At 53.0% G+C, this 24,534-nt stretch overlaps 1 protein-coding gene across 3 annotated transcripts in view; it reads left to right on the forward strand.

Annotated features, from left to right (window-relative positions):
• The window catches only part of DLGAP4 (DLG associated protein 4), a 177,949-nt gene that overhangs the window by 60,476 nt on the left and 92,939 nt on the right, over positions 1-24,534 (forward strand). The window lies entirely within an intron of this gene.

Here is a 24,534-nt window from a genome sequence, read left to right on the forward strand (position 1 = left end):
ACCTACCAGAGCCAGAAGCCCTGCCAGCCTCTATGCCATGCCTGCTCCTCTGACAAGATTGGTGGGCAGCTAAAAAGCGTTTAGCTGCCTTGTAGAAAGCAAGTGTGGTGTTGTCTTCTGCGGCTCTCACAGTACCTGAGGACCTGACCTTCCAGCAGTCCTTGCTGCAACTCATACAACATGGGCTTAATTCCTCCTCCCTGCATAGGCCCTTGTGTTGCTACTGTCCCAGATAAAACTCCATACAAGGTGTGATATGACTCACAAAGTGACCTTGATTCAGGGAGCATGTCATGCATGTTGTCTTCAGGTCAACAGACTGTCCCTTTCCAGATTGCTGAAATCTCCACTTCAGTGTGCTATTGCATTGCATTCCCACGCTGCTCCCAGAGGATTTGAACCCACCCCAAACTTTTGGGCCAAGTTCTGCCAAATCCAAGGTAAAAGTCTTCGAGCATGCAGTCAAACACACTGATGAATTGGAGAGGGGAAAACGAGGCAACTGGTGGGAGCAGTGGTGTTCACAGAGCATCCCAGCACTGCTGCAGTGCAGCCTGCATGATAGCCAGCCTTATGCTCCAGCAGGCAAAGGAGCAGCTCTGTTGCAGGAAGGAGGACACAGGGGGTACAAGGCAGAGGTGAAGCAGCAAACATGCCTCCAGGAGCAAACAGGGCTCCAGGAGTCAGGAGCAGGCCTAACAGTTCATCTCCCCCATGGTTGACCCAACTGCATCAGAGAGTCAGACTGTCCTGAAGGACATCTGTCATGGGAACTGGAGGGTCTTGCCATTATTTACTTATTTAGCCTTGCACCTCCCAACCCAGGTCCCAAGTATAAGATGTCTAGGAAAACCATGCACCTCTGTGAGCCTGACAGTTTGATTTTCTAAGGCTGAAGGTCAAAGAACAGCTCCAGCTTCCAGGAGGTTGGAGACATCATGATAAAGTAGCCGGAGGTGAGCAGAAATAGTCAGGAGAACATGTGAAGAAGGTAAAGGAGAGCTGGGTATTAAACAGTGAGCTGTTGGTCCACAAAAGGCAGGCTCAACAGAGCTCCATGTAGAGCTCAGCACCATCAGTTTGGACCCGTTGCACCCAGTGATGAAGCAAACCAGAGGTTATGAGGAGAGGGTGATCTCAGGACCAGCTAAGTGGGACTTTGAAAGGAATCATCAACTCTGGGAAAATACATGCTGGTGGCCAAACCCCCAGTGGATCAAACCCACAGCCTCATCAGGGTGTTGGATCTGAGGTGGCTGGAGGGGCTTTTCCCATTTGTTTGTTCTATCCATGCCATGCTAAGGTGGTACAGTGAGTATCACCACCCAGGAGGATGGCAGTACAGCAGTGATTGGGTCAGGATTAGGATTCCTGCCATCTGTGGTGGCACAACAGCAGTAGTGATGCTCATCGCACTAACATTAACACTGAGCTGATGGTATGGCATGCGGCTGATGATCCCAGTGTGAGGGGTCAGGCTGAGCGCTGCTCCAAGGGAGAGCAGGATCATATAACTAGCAGGGATGCAGGATCAGTGCAATGCTCCAGCAATACTGCAAGCATGGGGGATAGCATCCCCTGCACTGTCTCAGTGGCAGGTCCTGCAAAGCCCAGAGGGTGAGCTGGCAGCACCATGACAAGGGTCTTTGGAGGGTGGAGGGAGGGGAGGGACCAGGGCTCACAGCTGCAGGGCTGCAACACAGCGAGGTGCCAGCAAGCTGCACACGCTCTCTCATCGCATCTGTGCATTCATGAATGATTGCTGAGAGGGACTGAATGAAGGCTGCATGGTCCGTGGAGCTCTGCCCCTCTTTTCTCCCTTGGCAAGCAGGCAGAAGACGCGGATGTGCTGCATATATCACAGGCCTCTGAGCCGCTAAATCCCTCCTCCCCTGCACACCCCACACACCCCCAGCAGTAGATTAAATGATGGCAGAGGGAGGAAATACTACTTCATCCAGGCAATGCCTGTCAGCCAGAGATCTGTCATCTAGGGCTTGACTTTCTTCATGACTTGCAAGCTGGCCACCCCGGTCTGGAGAGCTGGAGCTTTCCCCTAGCTGCAATTAGCTCAGGCTGGGCACCAGACTCCCATCTGCACTGCTCTTTTCCAGTGGTTGGGCACTCTAACAGGGATCCAGTGACATTTGCTGCCAGAAAAGTATTTTCTACAAGAAGAGGCTTTTTTAAGCAAGTTAAGAGTGAGGGGTTATTTAGCACTGGCAATGCCACAAACTTGCTCTGTGTGTTTCTGTACGAAAATTGCACAGACAACACCAGGAGGCTGCATGGTGCTCAGTCTGTGCCTTTCCATCTTCCCCAGCCTTGCCATGCCATCTGGCTGGCTCCCATCCTGCTCCTCCTCCCAATTCCCCAGCAGAACAAGGGATCCCATGTTATAAAGGTAGAAGCAGACTCTGCTGCCATACCCTTGTGCCGCCTGTACTCTTTGGGATGCTGGTCGCTTGTTTTTCAAATGAGGCCAAGGGATCACCTGCATCACTTACCTACCAGCTGGCCAGGTAGGTTCTGCTGCTGGAGCCCACCCCCTGCCATGACAGCAATAGGACGGCAGGTGCAGAACAAGCCCTTGCTTTTCTCCACAAGGCCAGTGCCAGCAGCTCTGTTCATATTGGTCTCACTCAGTCTGCAGTGAGTGGACAGGGACACCCTGAACTGGGCCACATCCCCAGCCCTGGGGGGGAGAAGGGTGGGCAGTGTGAGGCTGGCTGGGCACCGGGACGAGGGCCATCGCTGGCGCTGGGGAGGGCATTGTGGTCCCCTGCTCAACCAAGCTCCCTGGCTCATCCACAAAAGTAGCCCAGAGGTGCCAGACATTGTCTGCAGGGAAGTGAAATGCCCTACCTCATCCATGCTGGCCATCCTGGAGAGGCTGGCAGCAGAGCTGGGGGCTGACAGGGACCAGGGCTCACGGCAGGAACAGGGCTAATGGCAGGGACAGGAATGATGGCAGTGCTGGGGATGATGGCAGGGCTAAACCAGTGACAGGAACAAGGCTGATGGCAGTGACTGCAAAGAATATCTTTCCTGGGTCTATGTGCCCTTCTGAGGGAATAAGGGACCCTGCCAGTGCCAGCAAGGACAGCTTCACAAAGGGGCACAGCACCAATGGTGCACCAGGTCACTGGGGAGGCAGTTGGGAGTGTGCATGCTCCTTTGATGAAGACAAATGAGCACATTTATGTCAGCTCCAGAAAAGTAACATCTGCATGGGGCCTTAATGAAAAGCCAGGTACCTGGTAATATAATTACCATCTGGATTGTCAACAGCAAATTAAACCCTGTTTAGGCTGGGTGCTGCCTTTCTTCTGGGGTTATTTTCCACAGGCAGGAAATCAGCAGAGCTCTTGGGGCTCAGGGCTTTGTGGTTATTGGGGGAGTGGGGGGGGTTTACTCTCATGGACCCAAATTTCTTCTATCCTTGGAGCATTCAGCCTCCTGCATTTTCTGATGCAGCACAGGGACAAGAGGCAGCTTCACCCGTGATGCCCTGTCCTACAGAGATGCTGCTGCAGGGGCAGTCATGCCTCTATCTTTCAGGGGCCAGATTTGCAGATTCAAACCCTGCTCCCAGTCTGAGCAATTGGTCAACTGCAGGAGCAGCCTCAAGGCACATCCCAAGGGATGCTGAGCACCTTCAGCTCCCGATGAAGGCAAAGGCTTGGTAGGCACCAGAGCTGAGAGTCCAGGTGCTTACGCAGAGAGTGACTGATCTGCTGCCTCGCTGCTGTGCCCTGTCGAGAGACCTCAGAGCCTGTAATTGGGGTTTCAGTAGCTCCTTGGTCATGGTAACACCAAGCCTAGCGCAAGCTAAGTTCATCTAGGTCCCACCTTCCTAAGTTAAAGCTGGCACCAGCATCTTTCTTCTGGAGTGGAGAGGAGCCTGAGCGGGGGCTGCAGCCAGCGCTGAGCCCCATGGCAGGACCATGCCAGCCTCGTGGAGCTGGAACACAGCAGTGTTCCCTGTCTGGGAAAGATGCTCATGGGTTTCCACTGGGCTCAACCTTCCTGGCCCTGTCACTTCACTGTCTCCACTTCCAACACCAGCATCTTCAAAAAACCCTTCAGCTGATGGGGGACCTCAGTGGCCTCCAGGGGGGCTCTCAAAGCCAGGAGGGACTTGCTTTAGCTGCACTGCCAACACTCAGGGAGGTGGGAGGAGGCAAGCGCATCTTTGCCCCTTGCACTCTTCCACACTCCTTCTTGTGCTTCTGACTCCCTTTTTTGGCCATGCATGACATTAACAGCTGTTCTTAGATAATCACAGATGGACAGGAATCCGAGGCAGCTGACAGCGCAAACATCCCCATCTCTGCCCAGCACTTTTCCTTTCCCTGCTTGGTTCTGCTCTTTGTCCCTCTCTGAGGTAAAGGAGACCAGGGAGCTCTGATAAGCACGTGGTCTCCTTGCCAAAAAAATATTTTATCCTCCTGGTGGCAAAAAAATGCTTCCAAACATGCCTTCCAATGAGTCAAGCAACATTTTTAGAGTGGGATGCAGTCATGGGGTGAACGAGCGGGGCACGGCACAGCCTGTCCCATGTCATGGAGACAGAGCATGCATGTCCCCAAGCAGTATGAGTGGTGTGGCTCTGGGGCTCGCTCATCATGAAGAGAGTGTTTGTTCTGTGTGGTTTTGCTGATCAGTCGCTGTTGACCATGTTTCCTGAGAGGAGCTACATTAATAAGTGCCGCAGCCTTTGCCTGCATCTCCCACCAGCCCTACTCCCCAAGCACAGCGTGCGAGTTTTCAGCAGGAGCCTAGGCTGGAGCAGGTCTGGAAAGAGCAAATCATCATGTCCTGGTGTCCCTTCTGAAGGGCTCAGAAGCACTTTGAGATCTGTGGATCAAAAGAGCTTGTGGGGAAAGGCCAGTCAGGACTGCTGCTGCAGAGTGGGTGAGGGCTGAAGCAATCACCTGCAATGCGCAATGTCTTTTCACCTTCGCTCTGTTGCTTCATGCTCAGGCAAAAGCCCTTCTTCTGACCCTCTGAGCATGAGTGCTGGCCAACTCTGCCAGCTCCAGCCCAGGGCAGCCTGCTCCACAACAAGCTGGGGTGGGCACTGTCTGTCTGAGAGAGCCCTGTGCCGGGGAACAGCACCGGCAGCATGACCTCCTTGTCTTGACGTAGCCTGTGCAGGAGAAGTGCTCTGGCTTCTTGTGCTGTACACACAAACAGCTGTTCAGAGGTTGGCTGTAAATCGTGCTCTTTGAGCAGCTGGCAGATGCAAACTGGTGGGCACAGACACCCAAGGAGCCTACCAAAGGGCTGGAACATACAAATCAGCACAGAGCAATGCTGCCAGCTTCCACCCTCCCAGCCTCTCCAGCCACCAGCAGGACAGTGACCCTGGGACAGGGCAGCCCCACAGGCTGGATGAGGGGCTGGACTTGGGTATGGGGACATGAATTTGCCTTCCCAAGTTCATTGCAAGCTTCTCACTGAATGGATGAGCCACTTACTGCTAAACCTGTGTAAAGCAAGGGTGGAGCATCCCTGCCCCATGGAAGAGCTGAGAAAGAAAAATCCTCAATACTCGAATGTGGTGGGCTGGCCATGTCAGGTCTTACAGGGCCAGTGTTGTGTGCAGAGGTGCAAAGGGGAGCAGGTCAGAAGCCATTTTAGGCTAGTGCTTCATGGCATCCTGATGTTGTCTTGTCTCTGGAGGTGTTTCTGACGATAAGTCAGCTCATCCTGCCTGGCAGTACATTACATTTACCAGCCAGCAGCACAAGATGCCCTGATGATAAAAAGTTTCAAAGGCAGGACTAGGTAGGGCTCAATATATTATCATCTTACTATTAACACATAGCTTCAGATGCCAAAAAGCAGCTTCCCTGGCATGCTTTCAGGGCTGTTATGCCAGACCTGCATCCCAGCTGCAACTTTGACAACGACTCTCTTGAGCTGTACTTATTCAGGTGCAGCATGCAAACAAACCACAAAGCAACCAAGCAATTAATAGGATTCTCAGCCTGTCCCATCCCAGATGTTATTTCTAAGCATGCCCTTGGCCAGGACTCTTCAGAGTAGTTCAGTCCTGTAGAGTGAAGGTCCCAGGGATCTGGTCGAGATAAGGAACCGCTTCCTGCCACTGTTTCCAGGTCCTGGCAGCAGCAAGGCTGAGCCAGATACCCGCTGGGGCACAAACCCTGCAGGCAGAGCTGAACCAGCGCAGGCAGGAGGGCAGTGCTTGTGGGGGGGATATAGGTAGCATGAACAGCCCCATCCTACTCCTGAGGCTCACAGCTCAGGGAAAAAAACCTTCAGAGAGCCTCCTCGGTATCCACCTTCCAGACCCTCAGCCTCTCCAGGATTTGACTCCAGCACTGCCTGCTGTACTCACTGGCTAGCCCGGCTTGAAGTTCACTAGTGGATCTGGATCACATGCACACACAAGGATGCACCACACAGGAAAATAAGACGGCAGCACAGACTGCATGCTTGTTCCTCCCTGTTATACCTGGATCCCTCCCTTTCCCTACTTTTGACCCTTCTTCAAACTATCCTATAACAAGTATTGTGCAATCCCCAAATTCCCTGGTTCAATCCTCAAAATTCCCCAGGAGCCCCCCAGGAAGTCCTGGAAACTTTGTGCGGCAGCCCTGTTAGCATGCACACCTTTCCAGAGAGTTTCTGCTGCTGAATCCCCATGGAGGGGGTTGCCACAGCAGCAAAGGTGTGAGCACTCAGCCATGATGGTTTAGGGGTGTCTGAGGGTTAGCTGAGGTCAGCACTGCCTCATTTCCTCTGGACACTCTGTGTTTATTTGCATCGTCCTTACACAGCCATCCTTGAAGGACAGGCACAAGGACGCAGCAGGGAAAGTGCGAAAGAAGGATCACAGCTTTAGGTGAGCATAACTCTCATTTGAGGTGTTGCACTTCTGTACAGCATAAATATGTGTGAACACACAAGCACCATAGCAGCCCTCTCTTTGAAGGATATTTGTGACCCATCCTGACCCCTTAGCAAAGAGTCTGTTGTCAAATAACAGCACAAGGTAAATTGGTGTCTGTGAATGCCTGAGCTGAGACTACCACACTTGTTACATGGGAGTGCAATTTGGAATGACATAGCAGCCTTGGGAGCATGTGTTGTGTCATCCCTGCTAAACTCCCATCTCTGAGCACAGGAACAAGTACCCACAGTATCATGTCTCTCCTCACTAGACACAGCACAAGTAATCACATTAGTCCCTAATGAGCCCAGGGTCCCACTGTGAGAGTCAGACACAAATTCATATTCAGAGACTTTTCCAGTCCCAAATGGCTTATGAGCTATCCTGGTTAAGACAGACAGAGGAAATATCATAAGCCTTGCTTTACAGATGGGGAATTGAGGCATCAAAAGGTTTAAGTGACTTAACAGGGATTCAGAGAGGAGTATTTCTAGAGCCCAAGTGCAGAAGCATCCCTGGAAGAAGGCCTGACCTTTCAGTGTCCACCTCATCAAAAATACCAGCTGGCACAAAACAAGAGGTATCAACAGCTATGGATGAGCATTAATTATGCCGGCCCAGCTCCAGCATGCCCCCAGTTCTTCCTCACTGCATCAGGCTGGTGGCATACAGGCAGCCCGCGGGGTCAGTGCCCTGGCAGAAATCTGTGCCCCCCCCCCTTCCTGCTCTGCTCCAGTGGGGAGAGGCTGTCCCCTCCTCTGGGCAGGGTGCACAGAGGCCACACAGACCGACACACAGGAGACTGGTGATGCTGGCACAAGGCTGATGCCAAGGTTAGAAAAGTAGCTTACCTACTGACATGACTGAGGTTCCCAAAAGCAGCCCACATCACCACATGCAAGCCTCCAGAGCCTGTTGGCATGTGCAAGGAGACCTCTGGAGACAGGGAGGGAGTTAGTAGATCCCAGGGATCTCTTCCTTCAGGGGCTCTGTAATCCTGTTTGTCCCCAGATTGCTGCTGTTGCCTGAGCACTCCTGGGGTCTTCTCAATGGATTTGTCTCTCTTCTTTGCTTCTCCTTCTCTTGGGTACTTTCGGTGGCTCTGGCTTGTTGTGTCACAGGCTGGAGAACTGTGTCAGCACCTGCCAGGTGTGTGTGCCTGCACATGTGCATATGTTGGCACATGTGTGCATGCATGTGCATGCTTGGAAGGGGAGAGACAATCCTGCAACCTAGATAACCTAGCATAGTATCTTACCAGCCCTGCTCTTGACAATGACTGGGCTTTGGAAGAGGCCATGGGGAGCGTAGGCATGAGCATCTGCACGGGCAGGAGTGTCTGGGGTGCATACGAGGTGGGTGAGCTGAAGGAGGGGTGCCCATGCTTGCAGCTGGCCGGGGTGAAAGTCAGTGCTCCCAGGCAGGAGCTGTGCACTGTGCACTGTGCACCACCAGTAGGATCCATCCCTGAGGACATTCAGGTCAGGGCTGACTGACCTAACTTGCTCATGGCTCCCTCCATCTTCAGTAGTGAGAGGCACACCTGGAAAGAGGGGGGGGGGGGGGGGGGGCCTGAGCCCCTCTGGCACACCTAGGAGCCTGTGTATCCCCAGAGATTGGTCATGCAGGCACACTTGTTAGCTCTGGCTTCATCTGTCCTCACTGACACAGATCAGCCCATGGCCCCAGGTTTCCTCTGCTAAGACTTCAGGAGGAGGTCTGCAGAGTGGTCCTGAAGTGGTTTTAGAAACACCTCATGTTTCCAGACATGGGACACCAGGACAATCAATGTTGGATGCTCAGATGTCACTTTTGGCTTTCTAGAAAGCCGGAGATTGAAGATTTTGAAAACACCACATGCTGAGATTTATTTGCTTCTTTCTGATTTTTTTTCAAGCTATTTAGCATGCTGTCATACTGTTGCAATCAGAAGGCCAGAGCTTTGCTACTTAAAATACAGGAAAGCAAGCTGGGTTTTCACGTAAGCCTGTGGCTCCTGGAGCTGCAGGGCGTGAAGCTCACACCGAATATGGTGAGCTGAGAAGTTTGCATGAGTTGGCCAGGTGCTGTGCATGCCTATGAATGAATAAATCAGCTGCTGAACTCTGAGCTGAGGGAAAAGCTTTGGAAATTTCCTGCAGAAGTGCAAAGTGGCATGGCAGCGTGTGAAGCCTTGGCTGGCTGAGAGGCTCCAGGCTTCGGTCAGGGGACGGGGTGGGGGGAAGCTGTGCTGCCCATGGAGACCCAGAGGAGCTCTTGCAGGCTCAGGAGCGAATTGCTGTGCTGCAAAAGAGCCCCACGTGTGCTTTACAGCCTCCCCAGGCAGGGCAGGAGCATGGCCAGGCTAGAGCGGCCTCAAGGCCCCACATCTGCAGGGTCATGGGCCAGTTACCCCATCACCCCCAGAAGCAGCAGCAGGCTTGGCTTTGCAAACCAGTATTTGCCAGTAAAAAAAGTTATTTGCTGCTGTGTTTTTTTTCTTTTCTTTTTTTCTGAAGGAAAGATGTAAGGTGCTTTAGCAATAGTGGTGAATGGAGGACTTGAGGAATTGCTTATGAGAGCAGATGTGCAGCAGTGTAAATTGTAGCTGTGAATCCTGGTTCTGCTGGCAGCGTTGGGGGGCATTTGAGACACATCTGCTATAAATTTTGGGTAAAAGGGCTTTGGTCATTTATAATCTCCTTCTTCTGTGAGGCATTTGTGTCTCAGGTTTGTCTCGGTGAATGTGTGTTGTCCCTGCCCTGTTTGTAGTGAGCCCAGGACCGCTTCTGATAATCTCTGTCTTGTTCTCTGCGTTGCTTTAGGACCAAGCAAGTGTTTGTCTCTATGGCTCTCCATTAATATCACATACTGTACGCTTTTGAAGCTATTCTGTGGTTTGGCTGAGGGCCTCACTTAATACCTGGCTGATCTCCTGGCTCAGAAAGATCATTGTCAGGTTTTTAGGTATGCGGTTCACACTAGCATCATGCTCAGGAGCAGATGTTCTGCGTTCAAGGAATGGGATGTCAGAAGTGCTCTGCCATAGGGTAAAGTCTGAGACCCCAGACACCCCAAGATTTGCCTCAATGAAAGAGATGGCTCCACAATGAGCTTCTGAGGTCTTGATGCCTTGGGACCTAGGGATGGGTGCAGGGCGCTTAAAGCTGGATGTGGCAAAGCCCTGGGTAGCCACACTGCCAGGGAGCCCTTCTGCCACAACCCCAAGAGGGTGAACGTGAGCCGCAGTCCAGCATTCACAAGAGGCACTCTGCTGAGACTGTGCCCAAGCACCCAAAGAGGGAGCACCTCACGGAACTCCTGAGACAAGCTGGATATGAGGGGTTACGTAAGATCCCCATGATTTTACACAGCAATGGTCTCCTTGCCTCCTTGCTCTGGGCTGCAGCGAGGAGTTGTTCCCAGGACTGCAGTCATCAGTGCTGCAGGGTTTGGAGAGTAAACCCCGTAAGGAGCTGCTTGCATGGTGGAAGCATGCTCCTGCATCCCACGGCCCTGCTCTCCGAGCTTCACCTCAGCCAGGCCTCTTTTGCCCAGTAGTGAAGGAAAGTCCTTGTGAACTGCTTTCAGAACACTGGGTCCCCTCCACGGCCATGGTGTCAGCCTGCCCCTGGGTCCTGGCAGGCTGCTGTTCCCAATCAACTTGTCAGGCCTTGCAGGGCATTAACCCCTAGGGAGCTGGTACGGGGAGATGTCATGTTCATGCAGGGAGTCAGCTGGTGGGAGCTGCGCTGGCCCTGTTCACAGATGTCTGCAGGGCACACAAACCAAGTGCAGCTGCCTGCCTGTCCTGTCCAGTTTTATGTCTCAGAAACAAAGAAATAAATGACCCAGAGTGAGATTTTTAAAGCTGAAGGGTGACTGTGTCAGATGTGGTCCTTTTCGAGGCGTTTGTGACATCTGCAGCCCAGAGTGACGGCCTTCCCACAGGAGCTGTTCCAGCTGTACCTAGTGGGTGGCTGTACACCCTGATTTCCAAACCAGAGCAGTGTGCCAGGCTGACGGCCACCAGGCTGGGGCCACCTGGGCATCCCACAGCTTGATAGTGTGGGGCTGCCATGCTGGGGCTGGGGACTGGTGCTTGTCCCAGGGTGTGGTGGTCCCAAAGCAAGAAGGAGTCCACAGTCTGCAGAGGTCTGCTGGTATCCCCTCTCCAGGTTGCTCTCCTGGTGTAGGTAGTGCTCAGATCCTTTTCTGTTGCAGAACCCTGGGCTTTCCTCAGCCTCCCAAATTTGCTCTCCTCTCTGCTCCAGCATGAAGTGCAGACATGCATGGCTCTCCAGGGCCTGCTGGGGAGCCAACAAGGGGGCTCACGAACCCATTGTTGGTGGACCCCACAACTACATGTTAGGATCAGCATTCGGGTAGACTTTTTTCCTGTTTCTTGCCATACAACAGACTGAAGCAAAGTTTTCTGGCTTCCTGGGATGACAGTTGAATTATTCAACCAGAGAAGGGCAGTGAGAGAGCTGGAAAGTTGGACACTTAGTTGCAGCCCTGCAAAGCATGTCTGGCTGTGCTGCTGTGCCTCAGTTTCCCCCTCTGTGTAGAAGGGATAGTTGTTCTTAGCTGTTTGCATGAGGCATTGCTGCCAGACAGGCACCCAGAGCAGGGTGCTGAGCTGAGCAGAGTAAACGGGTGACTTCAGCCACCCAAAATCCTTGATGGAGACTTCCGAACCACAGGTCACTCTGGGAAAGGCTCTAATTTTCCTGTGTCCCCTTCCAGATGGGACACAGCTAATGTGAGAGAGAGGGGAGCACCAGTGCTGCTCCTGCTGCAGATACCCACTCCCGGGGCTGTGCCTTGCATCAGGGGACGCAGAGAGGTTGCAATGGGCCTGTGGCTCTGGCTGGTGGCTGGGGACCATGGCTGCTGGAGACGTGTGTGCTTTGTATTAGGAAATGGCAAGAATGGGAACAAGCTGCTAAAAAGTGACCTCATGGAGAGAAAGGAAAGCCCACAGCTCCCTCAAAACGGTCTTGGGTGCCTGGAGCCTGTTTGCTTGCAGTGTTAGATGTCCTTTCTGCTTGGATTTTTCTTTAGCAACAGGATTTCAGGTTTCATGACACTCTGCTTTGGTGAGGAACTTCTTGGGCTGTCAGAAGGTTAGGGCACAGCATTTATCACCTGGCAGCTAGCTACCAGTGGAAAGGGCTGTCCTGCCACCCCTGCTCATTTTTATCTTTCTCCTTCCCCTCTCAGTACCCGCTGGGGCACTCCTGTGCTGCATCAGACCAGAGAGTTCAGATCAAACCTCACCGGGAAAAAAACAGCCCTTTCTAGTAATCCGGGTCCCAAACTGGCTCCCTGGGGGATCAAGCAGGATCAGGTTTTCTTTGCCCTTGGGCTCCTCCCATGACTCGTATTGGGGTTTTTCCCATGGCTGTCCAACACGGGCAAAGCAGCAGGACAGCCCCATCTCCGAGCGAGCAGCAGTGCAACACAGAAGTGGCACCTGGTCAGAGCAAGGAGCATGCTTTCCCGGAGAGGGGCTGCACGGCAGCTCCGGCATCACGGAGTTAAGACAGAGGTTTGGCAGGACGGTGGACACCTGCCTTTACAAAACACAGCCTTGCAAGGCTGCTGCGAGACCTGGTGTGGTTTTGGCAAGGAAGGTGTCACGCAGCTGTGCGTGTGCGAGTCGGTCGTAGCGTTTTCCTGGCTTCCAGGGCACAACGGTACGGGGCGGGGTGGCGCGCCCTGGGCATCACGCCTGGCCTGCAGCAGGTCGCTCCCATCTCCATCTCCGCCTGGGTGTTACCGGCGCGCGTTCGCACGCTCTGCGCGGGGCGGCACTCGCTGCCACCGGTTCCTGCCAGACCGGCCGGGGCCGCCTCGCTCGCCTGATGCCTGCGAGCTGGCTGCCGCCGGGGCGGCACGGGGGCGGCTGGCGGCCCTGTCCCCGCTGCCTCCGGCCGGCAGGGCCGGGCGGGATGCCCGCCGCGGGGATCCGGCGGATCCAGCGCCTCATCTCCTGGCAACGGTCCTTCCGTAGCAACCGCCGAGCCGCCGAGGGGAGCGGGAGGGCTGCGGCCAGGGAGGAGGAAGAGCGGGAGGCCCTGGCGGAGCCCCCAGGTACGTGCGGCTCTGGCCGGGCAGCGGCTGTTGCCGGGTGCTGGACGGCGCCTGCCGGCATCCTCTGGCCGGCCCCAGGGGTGCTGGGGCAGCAGGGGGCCCGGGGCAGCTGCTGCGCCGGGGGGACAGCTCGGCCCGCGGGCGTGTGGGGCGGCTGGGAGCGGGGAGCAGCATGTGCGGGGGGTGCTGGCTCCCAGCCATCACTCGGGCAGGGGAGGGCGGGCGGGCGGCGGGGCTGGCGGGCGCTTCTGCTGGTGCTCCCCAAGCGTGCCCATGGCCTGGCCAGCCCGCCCAGAGGAGCAGGCACTGGGCTGGTGGAGCTCCCTCCGAGGACCTCTCGCCCTCAGCTTTGTCAAGGCCAAATCGCCCACTGTACTGACTGGTGGCGTCGGTGCCTTGCCCCAGCAGGGTCTTCTCCAGCCGCCCCTTGGCACAGACAGGCAGTGCCCACGGACCAGCTCTTCCAGCAGCTGGCCAAGCCCAAGCCCCACTGCGTGGAAGCTCCCCACCTGGTGCTTGCCAAGGCACGTCCCTTCAGGGCTGGTCCTCCTCAGCCCTTGGCCCATACTGTTTTTTCAGTTGCATGTGAGTCACAGAGTGAATGTCTCCATTACTTGCCTCTGCCCTTGTTCCTTTTTTTTACTGCCAGCCTATTTTAAGCTGATTTGCTTTGCACTCCTGGTTGCTTCCCCTTTGCCTTAGCAGTGCCTGCACCTGTTGAATGCAGACCTGTGCACTCGCTGCTGTAGTTTAAGATCAGCCTTTTGGTGTTCCCCCCACTTCTCCAAAACCCTCCCTGTGCACATCCCCTCCACACTATGCCAGTGGGTGGGTGCATCTCTTGAGCTGAGGCCATACCCCTGCCCCGGGAGCAGGGGGCTGGGCACCAACGTCTGGGTTGTCGCATGGGCATGGCGGGGACATGGCCAGGTAAACCAAGGGGAACTTTGTGCCCCTCTGCACAGCACAAGACTTGCACGTGGGACAGATACCCTTGCTGCTGCTTGCACTTGCATATACTATTGCACCACAGCATCTCTCCAAATATTTGCTATAGGAGGTGCCTCTTCATTAGGTGTGTGCCTGTGCCACTCTTCTTTCTCCATCCCTGACAGCACTGGCGTGCCTGCGGGGCACAGGAGTGTTCCCCATGGGCCTGCAGGCTCAGGCTGCCCTATCCTGTGCCACAGCCAGCTAAATATGTCCGGAGAGCTGGAACGAGAGCTGCAGCTTGTACCGACACAGGCTGCCAATGTGCCTTTGAGACAGACGGCGTGCAGGCCCCTGCGGTAGTCATCATGGCCAGAAATGCTGCTTTTTTTTCTATAACAACAAACAGCATTCATATGAATACAGTGTGCAAATCAGGCACTTGGAGAATCATGGCCAGAGAGTGCAGGTGCCAGAGGACACAGGGAGGAAGCATAGCTGGGGGCGATCCACCATCCACCCGCAGGTGGGCAGGCAATGGGGGAAGGAGGTAAGATGCAGCAGGCTCCCACAGACACAAGGCAGCTCTGGGCACAGGTCTGGTGGGAGAGTAGGGCTGAGTCAGCTCACGCCCCTTTCTCCCACCCCTGTGCCTCTACCTCCTTACAAGAAAAGCCCTGTGGAGCAAAGGTGGACTGATTGAGGGATGGAGGGTGTAAACAGGCAGTAAGCCATGTCTAGCCATCACTCAGTGCTGCTCTGTGGCTGTTGTATATCTGGCCAGCATTTCTACCAGGAGGGCCCCTGCGCTGACTGTTGATGCTTTGTCCCACTGCCTGGGGACAATAGGACTTGCCTTTCCCTGGGCCCTGCAGATGCTATAATGTGGGACATTCATCAGACACAGCAAGCCCCCAGAGACCCAAAACCTAAGTGCAGGTACCCTGGCCGTGGGGAGTTTCTTGTCAGGGGTTCTGCTATCTGTTGTGGTTTAACCCCAGCCAGCAACTAAGCGCCACGCAGCTGCTCACTCACTCACCCCCCACCCAGTGGGATGGGGGAGAGAATTGGAAGGAAAAAGTAAAACTCATGGATTGAGGTAAGAACAGTTTAATAGAACAGAAAGGAAGAAAATAGTATTGATAATAACAATAATAAAATTACAGTAATAATAATATTTAAAGAATTGGAATATACAAAACAAGTGATGCACAATGCAATTGCTCACCACTCACCAACTCATGCCCAGTTAGATCCTGAGCAGCAATCTGTCCCGTCCCCCCCCCCCCCGGCCAACTTGCCCCAGTTTATATACTGAGCATGATGTCACATGGTATGGAATACTCCTTTGGCCAGTTTGGGTCAGTTGCCCTGGCTGTGTCCCCTCCCAACTTCATGTGCACTTCCAGCCTTCTTGCTGGCTAGGCATGAGAAGCTGAAAAATCCTTGACTTAGTGTAAACACTACTCAGCAACAACTTAAAACATCAGTGTGTTATCAATAATCTTCTCATACTGAATCCAAAACATAACACTATACCAGCTACTAGAAAGAAAATCAACTGTATCCCAGCCAAAATCAGGACAGTGTCATCCCCAAATGACACGTTTAGTCCAGCTCTTTAGTCTGGAGATCCCCATCTGGAGATTTCCAACCCTAAAAGTGACTTCCAGGACCCCTCAGATTTCTTCAAGCTTCCAGCCCATCCCAGGTGAACAGAGTCCTTGTGACTCACTTTGGTTCTTGAACTTTGGGTCAGCTCTCCCTGGAGAATGGACAGCAGTCAGCTCAGCTTGCAGAATGCAGTCTATCCCATAAATTCAGTGGCTTCCCTCCCCTTCTCATCCTCTGGCCTCTGAGTCAGAGTGGCAAGGAGCTAATCTCTGTCACTGGCTCAGCAGGGGCAAAGGCAAGACAGGGTGTTGAGGACCCATGCCCATGGGTCTCCTCACCATAGCTGAATGTTTGGACAGTCCCCTGATGAGGTAGAGGTCTCCAGCCAGGGACAGCTGGAGGCAATCAGATCTGGGAGTGTTGTAGGAAAGACAGCAGAAGAAATAGGGAGGTATCTCTGGGCTAGTGGCAGCTGACCTGAAACCTTCAATTAGTGCTTGATTGGTGCAGAGCCCCTTGGAGGAACAGGAACTAATTATACTGGAATCTGTCTCTATGCAGAGGGACCAGAAAAAAACATATTATTCTACCAAGTACATCTGTGTCTGTACGAGATGGGTCCAGGTCTACCCCAAAAGCACAGCCCGCTCTGTGGCAGGTTTTCTCCAGCCTTATCAAACTGAGCCTCCCAGAACTAGATGTAGCCATCTCCAGAAAAACTCCATTAAGAGACTGTAAGATCTTATGCAGATGGACTGAGTCTTTCCAGACCTGTGGGCAGACGACTGGGAAGAGGCTCTGATCTCTTTTTTTGGCCTTTGTATGCTGCTGTGTTTAAAAATTTAGCAGCTATAATTTCAGGCACAGCAGGCAAGTCTCTCCATGATGCAATTGGACTGGTCCAATTGAACTCAACTCCCGAGAAAACAGCAGGACCTTGGCTTGACTTTGGAGATCCCAGACCCCTGGAGATCCCTTGAAATAGGTTGGAGAAGCCCAGGAGGCCAGATGCAGAGAACAGGGAGCAACAACGGCTGTCGGCAGGTGGCCTGGTCCACTGCCAGCCCCAGTGGCAAACATGGTGCAGTTCCACAGATGGATCTGCATCGCTTGGCACGGAGGTTTCATTGCAGCCAATGTCCTTTCTAACAGCCGGCTGCAAGGAGCACTGAATGCAGGTCACAATTTACAGGACATGGGAGTGGGATCCTGGCATACAGTGATCTTGAAATGGATTTAAGGATGAGAGTAGAGGAAGCATTAAATGCAAGATCCCAGTGAGGCCAATCATAAGGGAGTAGAGTCAGCCTGCAAATCCCAGCTTGTTTGGGCTGTTGAAAGAAAGGGGATGTGACAGCTGTCTATTGATGCATTACTGGGTAAACACTAGAGTAGAGAAGAAAGACAGAGGTCAGCTAAAGGACACAAGAAATGGTGCAATGTTTGGAAATGTTCGAGCTGGAAATTCAGACAAAAGCACAAATCAGCACTGTGGGGTATGGTGGCTTCTTCATATAACACCCTGGCCCAACCCAGTCTGTGGGCTTATTGCAGGTGCAGGTGGATGGCGTCCTCCAGCCCAGGTCCCACAGGACCAGGTATGGGAGCAGAAATGGTCCTTCCGCTCCTGCTAGGTCTTCAGACCTTGGACACGGAGGCCACATTGTGTTGTTGCTTCATGAATTCATAGTGCCAAGATGATCATGCTCCAGCAACAGTAAATTGCAGCAATAAGGAGAGATATTTGCAATTAGAATTGCTGTGCTGTAATTAGGATGTTTGATACAAAATGGCAGACGAGGCAGTGCTGATGGCATGGGTGGGTTCACTCTTGAAGCCATGCATCACAGAAGGGACTAGAAGGCCGAGGAGGTTCCCCTTAGCATTCATCAGCAATGGAGAGGGCTTGACAACTTGGCAGGTTCTCCAAGATGTGCCAAACACCAATCTGCCGTAGATGTTGGAGAGGCTTGGCTCATGCTCCCCTGTCCTGTCACCCACTGGTGACTGTCTCCTCTCCCAGCCTTTTCTGCTGGCCTCACGGAGCAATGCTGCATCTCTTTGCCTGAGTCCAAAGACCTAACACCAGCCTGTCTGCCCACAAGGGCTGTGGAGCCATGGGTGACCTGGAGTTTGCCAGCCCTGGTCCCCACTGGACCAGCAAGCAGCTTTGAAGAAGGCAGCGGCTCCTGCAGCATTTGCTCACCGGCTTTGCCATGCTGCATTGGCAAGAGCTGGCTGCCTGTCCCCTGCCAGCAGCGCACGTGGGCAGCAGAGCATGGGCACGGGCTCCCCTTGCCTTGGCTTGGGCACACCTGGGTGCCAGGCCCAGAGTGCAGCCAGTTGCTGAGCTCCTCTAACCCTGTCACGTGTCCCTTCGCTCGGCATCGGCATCAGCACCGGCAGCTGCTGGTGTGCCTCGGGCTGCCCGCTTCGTGCCCTGCGGGCATGACCAGCCTGAGGGGTCTTGCCTGTGTGGGGGGTGGTGGTGGAGGGTGCCTGGGCTTCAGGCAGCCCTTGCTGTTACTGTACGATTCAGGCAGGGACTGAAGTATGCCCCTGTGTTGCACCAGGCAGGAGAGCTGTGAGGAGTGGAATTTTTCAGGCAAAATCTTTTTTTAAGTGGGAAAAACCCCCACCTTTTGATCTTTTTAGATCTTTTGGGGAACTCACGTGCCAAACTGAGCAGGTCAAAATCCATTTTTTTTAAAGTCAAAATGCTTTATCTCAATACCTTCCTCCAGGATGCTTCAGCAGCAGTGTCAGAGTTTCCTTCTATTTTAGTCTAATTTTATGATACTTCTAAAATTTCATCAAAGCTGGAATTGAAAGCTCTTGCTTGGGCCCAAATAAAATTGTTTTGACTTTCCAAGTTGCTTAAAAAAATGTTAATTTTAGTGCTGCTCAGCTCAAAATTATTTTTTCCTGTTTTCTGACTGTGCACCTGCACCCTTGACCTCTCCCACTGCAGGTGCCAGACATCCCTGGGTGAGGGGGTCTTCCCTCGAAGCCAAAAGAGACTGTGTGCTCGGTGCTATGCAGTGCCATCCTGGTGTGCTTCAGCAAACGCCAGCATCTAGCTGCTTTGGTAGTGCATTTTTCCAGGGGAGGAGGGAAGTCACTGGAGACACATAACTCTGAAGGTCAGGCAATGCAGACTGAGAAGGGAGGGTCTTTTGGTGACAAAGCTTCAACCGTGGCTTACCACCATGCCCTTCAGCTCTAGGGGATGTCCCTTGCATGCATTCCTGCAGGTCTGCATCTTGCCTGTCTCTTCTTCCAGGGGTGCTGCTGAGCTCCCCATCCTGCAGCATTTGCCTTTACAGCAGGTCTGTCTGTCTGTGCAGACAACAGGGCTCATCTTCTTCCTCCTGTTCTGCTCTAGTTTTACTCTCCCTCATGTGTTTCTACAACACTCCCTGTTCTGCCCTCCACTCCACCTCCCCCGCTTCTGTCCACCCTCCAACACATGAGTACACCGGCTAATTGCCTGGGACACATCCACCGATTCACCAACCCTGCGATGTTCATCAGGAAGAAAGAAGTAACTGGTATGACCTGCCCGTTTTGCCTGTCTGGTATCTCCTGGCCCATCCATCCTTTGTGTTTATCAGGCACCTAAAATAAGAGTTGTGTTAGTATGTCTTTTCCTCCCAGGAGTGTTGGGTGGATTAATTAGTTAATGTTTGTACAGTGCTTTGAAGATAAGTGCCAAGTGGGATGATGATAAGAGTAGAAATGGATTCTTTCATCTTGTCTCCTTCCTTTTTTCATGTGGGCTAACGCTAACAGCCGATGTACTCTTCCTTCACTAAGTCACCTGCTGGCGATCATATTACCTCTCCTTGCAAACCAGGGTGAGGAGATAGGTGTGAGCAGAATCACCAATGGAGAGTAAATAAAAAAGCAGAGAGAAGGTGGCCAGCTGAGGAAAGCAGCAGGGTTCAGCTCTGGTGGGGTCTGGACACACAGCCGTGTGCCATAGCCCTGGGACGTTGCCACTGGCTTAGGGCTAGCTCACTGTGCCTGGGACCCCTCTGGCTTGGGTGGGAGGGGGGTGTGCAGCACTACCCCCTGATATGGACCCCGGCTCGTTGACTGCCAGCAAATTTGCTACCAACCAGCTCAGGGGAGACACCTACCCTTTGGGTGCAGAAAGAGAGGTGAACCCTCCCCGGATGACTCGGGCTGGAAGGGCATTTGACATTTCTCAGGCAGGCAAGGGGTCGATGTTTTACTGTAGATAGGCTGGTGTGCGACTTCACGTGGCTCTAATTCTCCCAAAACCAAGCGAACCTTCCACTCTCATTCCCATCAGGGAACAGGCTGTTCTTGTCCCACCGTGACTGTCCCATCCAAGATATCTCTGTCATTGTGGGTCTTATCACCAGCCAGGATGGATTTCCACATCCCAGCCTCCCTGCTCTACTGGTCAGTCTGGTCTCCTGACGCCTTTCCTTGACTCTCCAGCTCAAGAGGTTTGGTTTTGCTTTAAGCCTACCTTTCTCATAAAACCCGCATAGCAAAGATGAGAACCTTTCCTTGATTCTCCAGCTCAAGAGGTTTGGTTTTGCTTTAAGCCTACCTTTCTCATAAAACCCACATAGCAAAGATGAGAACAAGGGGCTGAGTGGGAGACACAACCCCACACTTTTTGACTGGCACATCAGGAGAGCTAATCCAAGGTATTTCTGCCATGTGGGCCCCTTCCCAGGAGCTAGAGATAAGACATGCCAAAAATGTAGGACAACACTGTTCTCTGGGCTCCCATTCCTAAGGGGGTGGTTTGGGTCTGATATGGTGGCAAGGAGGGCTGGAATAAGAGTGGAGGACACTGCTGGGGCAGACATTTCCTGAGCAGAGCAGGACAGCATGATGCTCATAATCCCTTCACAGGGTGACTTGCTCCAGAGACTGTAGGGCAGTGCTGCAGCTGAGCCCCACTGCACCTGGGTTGCTGGGGCACAACCCCACCTTCAGTCCTCCTTCCCCCACCTCAGCCACATCCAGACCCTAAATCACCCTGAGGACAGGACCCATGCAAGAACAGCACTGGATTTTCTGCTTGCCATGTACATGCACATGCTGGGGAGAGGGACTCTTCTGAGTCCGTGATCAGAGTGGCTGGGCTGCCCATGCTGCAGCCCCTGTGAGCCCAGGGCTGGTGCTGGGCAGCCCAGTTCTAGGCTGGGCAGCCACCAGCTGCCCCAAATCTGGATGACTGGGATGGCACCTCCATCACATCGGGGAAGGGGAGGCCCTGGGTACCAGCAGACAGAGGCATGTGGACCCCAGTGCCCACGTGCTGCAGCCCTGCCTCACTGGCCGATACTCATCGGGTGGTGGGGCTTTGGTAGCTGGGATTCCATTGGTAGCTTGTTAAAACTGCTTTTGGACACACTGGCCATTTTCCATGACAGTTCCACAATGCTTATATCATTTTTACCAAAAATCTCTCTCTGGAATGGCCAACACTCTTCACATACCAAACCCACACTTTCTTATGGAAAACTGAGTGTGATTTTCTAATGGAAAGAATGAGATTTTCTTGTGCGGAGTGGTAGTACAGGAAAGTGTTTCACCCACAGGACCTTCTTTTCTTCCTTATTCCAAACTACGCAAAAGGGAAACAACTCCAGTTTTTTCACCAAATTTCTTTCAGTTATCTGTGCCAACTGCCCCCAAAAGTAGCCAGCTCTGGGGAAGATCACAGCAGTTATCCACATCCTGGAGCAATGCAAGGGAAGCTGAGGCAGAGCTTCCCTGCCTGAGTAGGACAAGTCCATCATGTTGGGGAGCAAGACTGAAATTTCAGGCTAGAGAATTCCCACCAGCCGTGCACCAGCCCCAGCTCCGTCTCATTGTACATCAGTAGTGGATGAGCTCCAGCTTTGTCTGGGCTGGGGAATACATGTTGCAGCTAGTGATGTTAATTAAGCGGTAACTAGACTGATGGAGATTTATTTTCAGGCTGCCTGCTAGAAACCGGTTATACACATCTGGGAAATTGAAAATTGACTTCCTGTTCATTTCCTGTCTTCTCCAAAGCAACAGTTAATTATTGTGGTAGCCTGCAGAAGCTATGGGGTAGGCTCCTCCATGCGGCACTCCCTTGGGGCCACCCAGACAGGCCTGGCAGGAAGCATCTCTTCAGCCTGGCTCTGGAGCCTGGTCCTCATCTCCCTCCATCCCAGATTCTGATCCAGGCAATCAGCCCTGGAGCTGGCTGGGGCTGACCTGGGGTGTCCCCCCCTTGCCTTCCTCCCACTCCCAGCCTGCACAGCCCCAGGGAGAGGAGGGATGCTCATGGCTGTGGAGATCTTTAAGCCTGGAAAAGGGGGATGTGGTCAGCACTGGGTGCAGATAGGGCAGCTCTAGGCTCAGCTCAGCACTCAGGGCAGGCAACACAACATCCCTGGGAGCTCCTTCCACAGCGGGGACTGCAGGAGCTGGCACTGGGCAGAGTTCAAAAGACTGGAGGTCTCTCCCTGTCTGCATGACTGACCTTCCCTATCCTATGCCTCAGTTTCCCCTGAGTGATGGTGGTTGTTTGAGTGAGGGTGATGGTTTTTGCACTTAACAGGGTTCATCCTTTTGCTGCAGAAGAGGCCAGAAGCACTGGCTCCAGAACCAGTGGCTCCAGTTGGTACAGGATGCTCTGTTTTTTCCACACCTGTGCAACATGAACTACTCCTTGACTTGTTTCCCTCCATCTGGCTTTGCACACAGTCTTAGTCTCTATCCGTGCATCACGCAGCAGACTGGAGTGTGGAACCACTGGAGTCTTGAGACTTGCTTGCCTGCATGGAGCTAACTGGGCTCCACTGGGTCACCTGGGGAACTCCCCTGTCTCCTGGGTTGGGTGGGCTGTGAGTCCCTGGGCTGGGACCAGGCCTGCACCCCACACCGCTCTGTGTTTGCAAGAAGACAGATGATGCCAAAGGGATCCAGGCCTGGGGAGAAGCAGCAGCTGCCTGGAAAAGCACGAAAGGGCTTTACAGCCTGTCTGGCTTAGCACTGGGGCTACAGGCTCCATCTGCTCCCTGTCTCAGCCAGCAGCCTTGGCCAGCAGCGTAGGGACAGGGGACAACAAGAAAAAGTGGCACTTCCTTTTAGGTACTTTTAACCCTTGAGTTTCAGGTGACCTGCAAACAAAGCCCACAACCCACACACAATCTCCTGGTTAGTGCCAAAAACCAGCACAGCAGTTGCCCATAATGCTTTTATAATCTGCTTTCTTTAAGATGACTGTTCCCACAAGAAAGGGAGGGGGAGGCATGATTAATTTTCATTAGCCTTGTAAATAATAAGCATGTTTCCACTAGTCTTGCCCTGTAATTAGAGCTCTGGTTCCAGGGCTCTGCAGAAGGAAGCTGAGATTTGCTGGTGACTCATGGGAAGCCAGGCCAGCCTGGACATCCCATCCTGGGCCAGGAAAAGGAAAGTGGCTGGGGCCCCCTTGGAGAGGCAGAGCTTCTTGTCCCTCCAGAGGGGAAGGGAGCAAGGGACAGCGGTCCTCCAAGGGAAGGGGGAAAAGCCCACCCGAAGGAAGTGTAGGCTGAGGTTTGCACATCTTCATTATTCAAATGAAAATGAAAGCAAAACTTCTGGTTCAGGGCTGGCAGCATCTACTCCAATAGCTGGATGTTGAATATGCATGTAGGATGATCTTGGGAGGAGTTCAGTGACATGGAGGTAAGGTGGGGAAGGAGCACCTGGATATTTGCATTGAATCTGGGGCTGATGACCTACAGCCACCAGCACCCAAGCACACAGCTTGTGTCCAAAGCACCGTGGAAATACTCACTCTTGAACCATGGAGTGAAGAAGCCTCTACAGCTGAGGACACAGCTGTGTCTCTGTGAGAGGGACCACACAATGGTGATGGGTCATCTTTTGGGTAGATATGTGGTTGGAGGAGCTCAAAACCTCAGACGAACAAGAGGGGAATTTTTGGAGCCTCCATTGCTATTTTGGTGCCTGCTAGGCAAAATCATTTCAGTTTTTAATCCAAAAATGCTGTTTTGATGTATTTTAAAGAATGAATGATATTTTACAACAAAAAGATTGCACAATTTAAAAAACGCAAACCAACCCAAGAAAGTATTTCATTAGAGACCCCCGAGAAACGGTCATGCTGATCCCAAAACAACAATTTGCCAATTCCTTGGGAAAACCAAACAAAAATTTAATTGCAGGAAAGCCCAAAAGAAGCAATCCTTTCCTAAGTTTAGCCAGAAATTGAAAAATTTCTGTGTATGCAGCTCCCCCGCCCTGGTCTCTGGGAGCTGTACTGTCTGTGGTGTGACCTTCCCTTCTCAAAGCTCCTGTGGACAAGGTGGCACTCAACAGAGAAGACCCTCGTACTCCTCCAAAGAGGCTGTATGCAAGATAGTCCTTGAAGCCAGCTCAGCTGTGCCCAAGCTATGAAGACGGGGGCTGGAGCCTCATCCCAGTCCTGGCACGGGTGTGTGGAGCTCATGGCACAGAGGTTTTCATGGAGAAGTGCCTTGTTGTGCCACATGACACTGCTTGTGCAGGATCACAGCAGAGCTGCAGGGAAACAGCCTCATTCAGAGCAGTTTTCTGCTGGCTGCTGCTCTGTCCCTAAGCTGCCTGATCCATGCCCCTACCCCAGGCACTCAGGGAATGGCAAAGGAGCATGGCCTGGGACACAATGTCCTTCATCACTATGTCCCCAGCTCAGCACCTTCCTTTTGACGGGACGAGGCTTGGCCCTACCTACCATAAACCTTATGCCAAGCAGTGGTGCCACACTGACCACAAACTCTTCTGTTCTCCCCCTCCAAGAAGATATATTTCACTGCCACCCCAATTTTGTTTTTCCGTAGCTTTACCTAGGTTGCATTATACCCTCCCTTACTGTAGGCTGGATCCCACACCTCTCTGTGACCCAAAATGCCTACCCACCAGGACATGTTTGGACACAGGGTTTTAGCTTAGTCTGAGATGGAGGTGGCAAGTGAATT

Source organism: Accipiter gentilis, chromosome 14, assembly GCF_929443795.1.
Source record: "Accipiter gentilis chromosome 14, bAccGen1.1, whole genome shotgun sequence".
Taxonomy (NCBI): Eukaryota; Metazoa; Chordata; class Aves; order Accipitriformes; family Accipitridae; genus Astur; species Astur gentilis.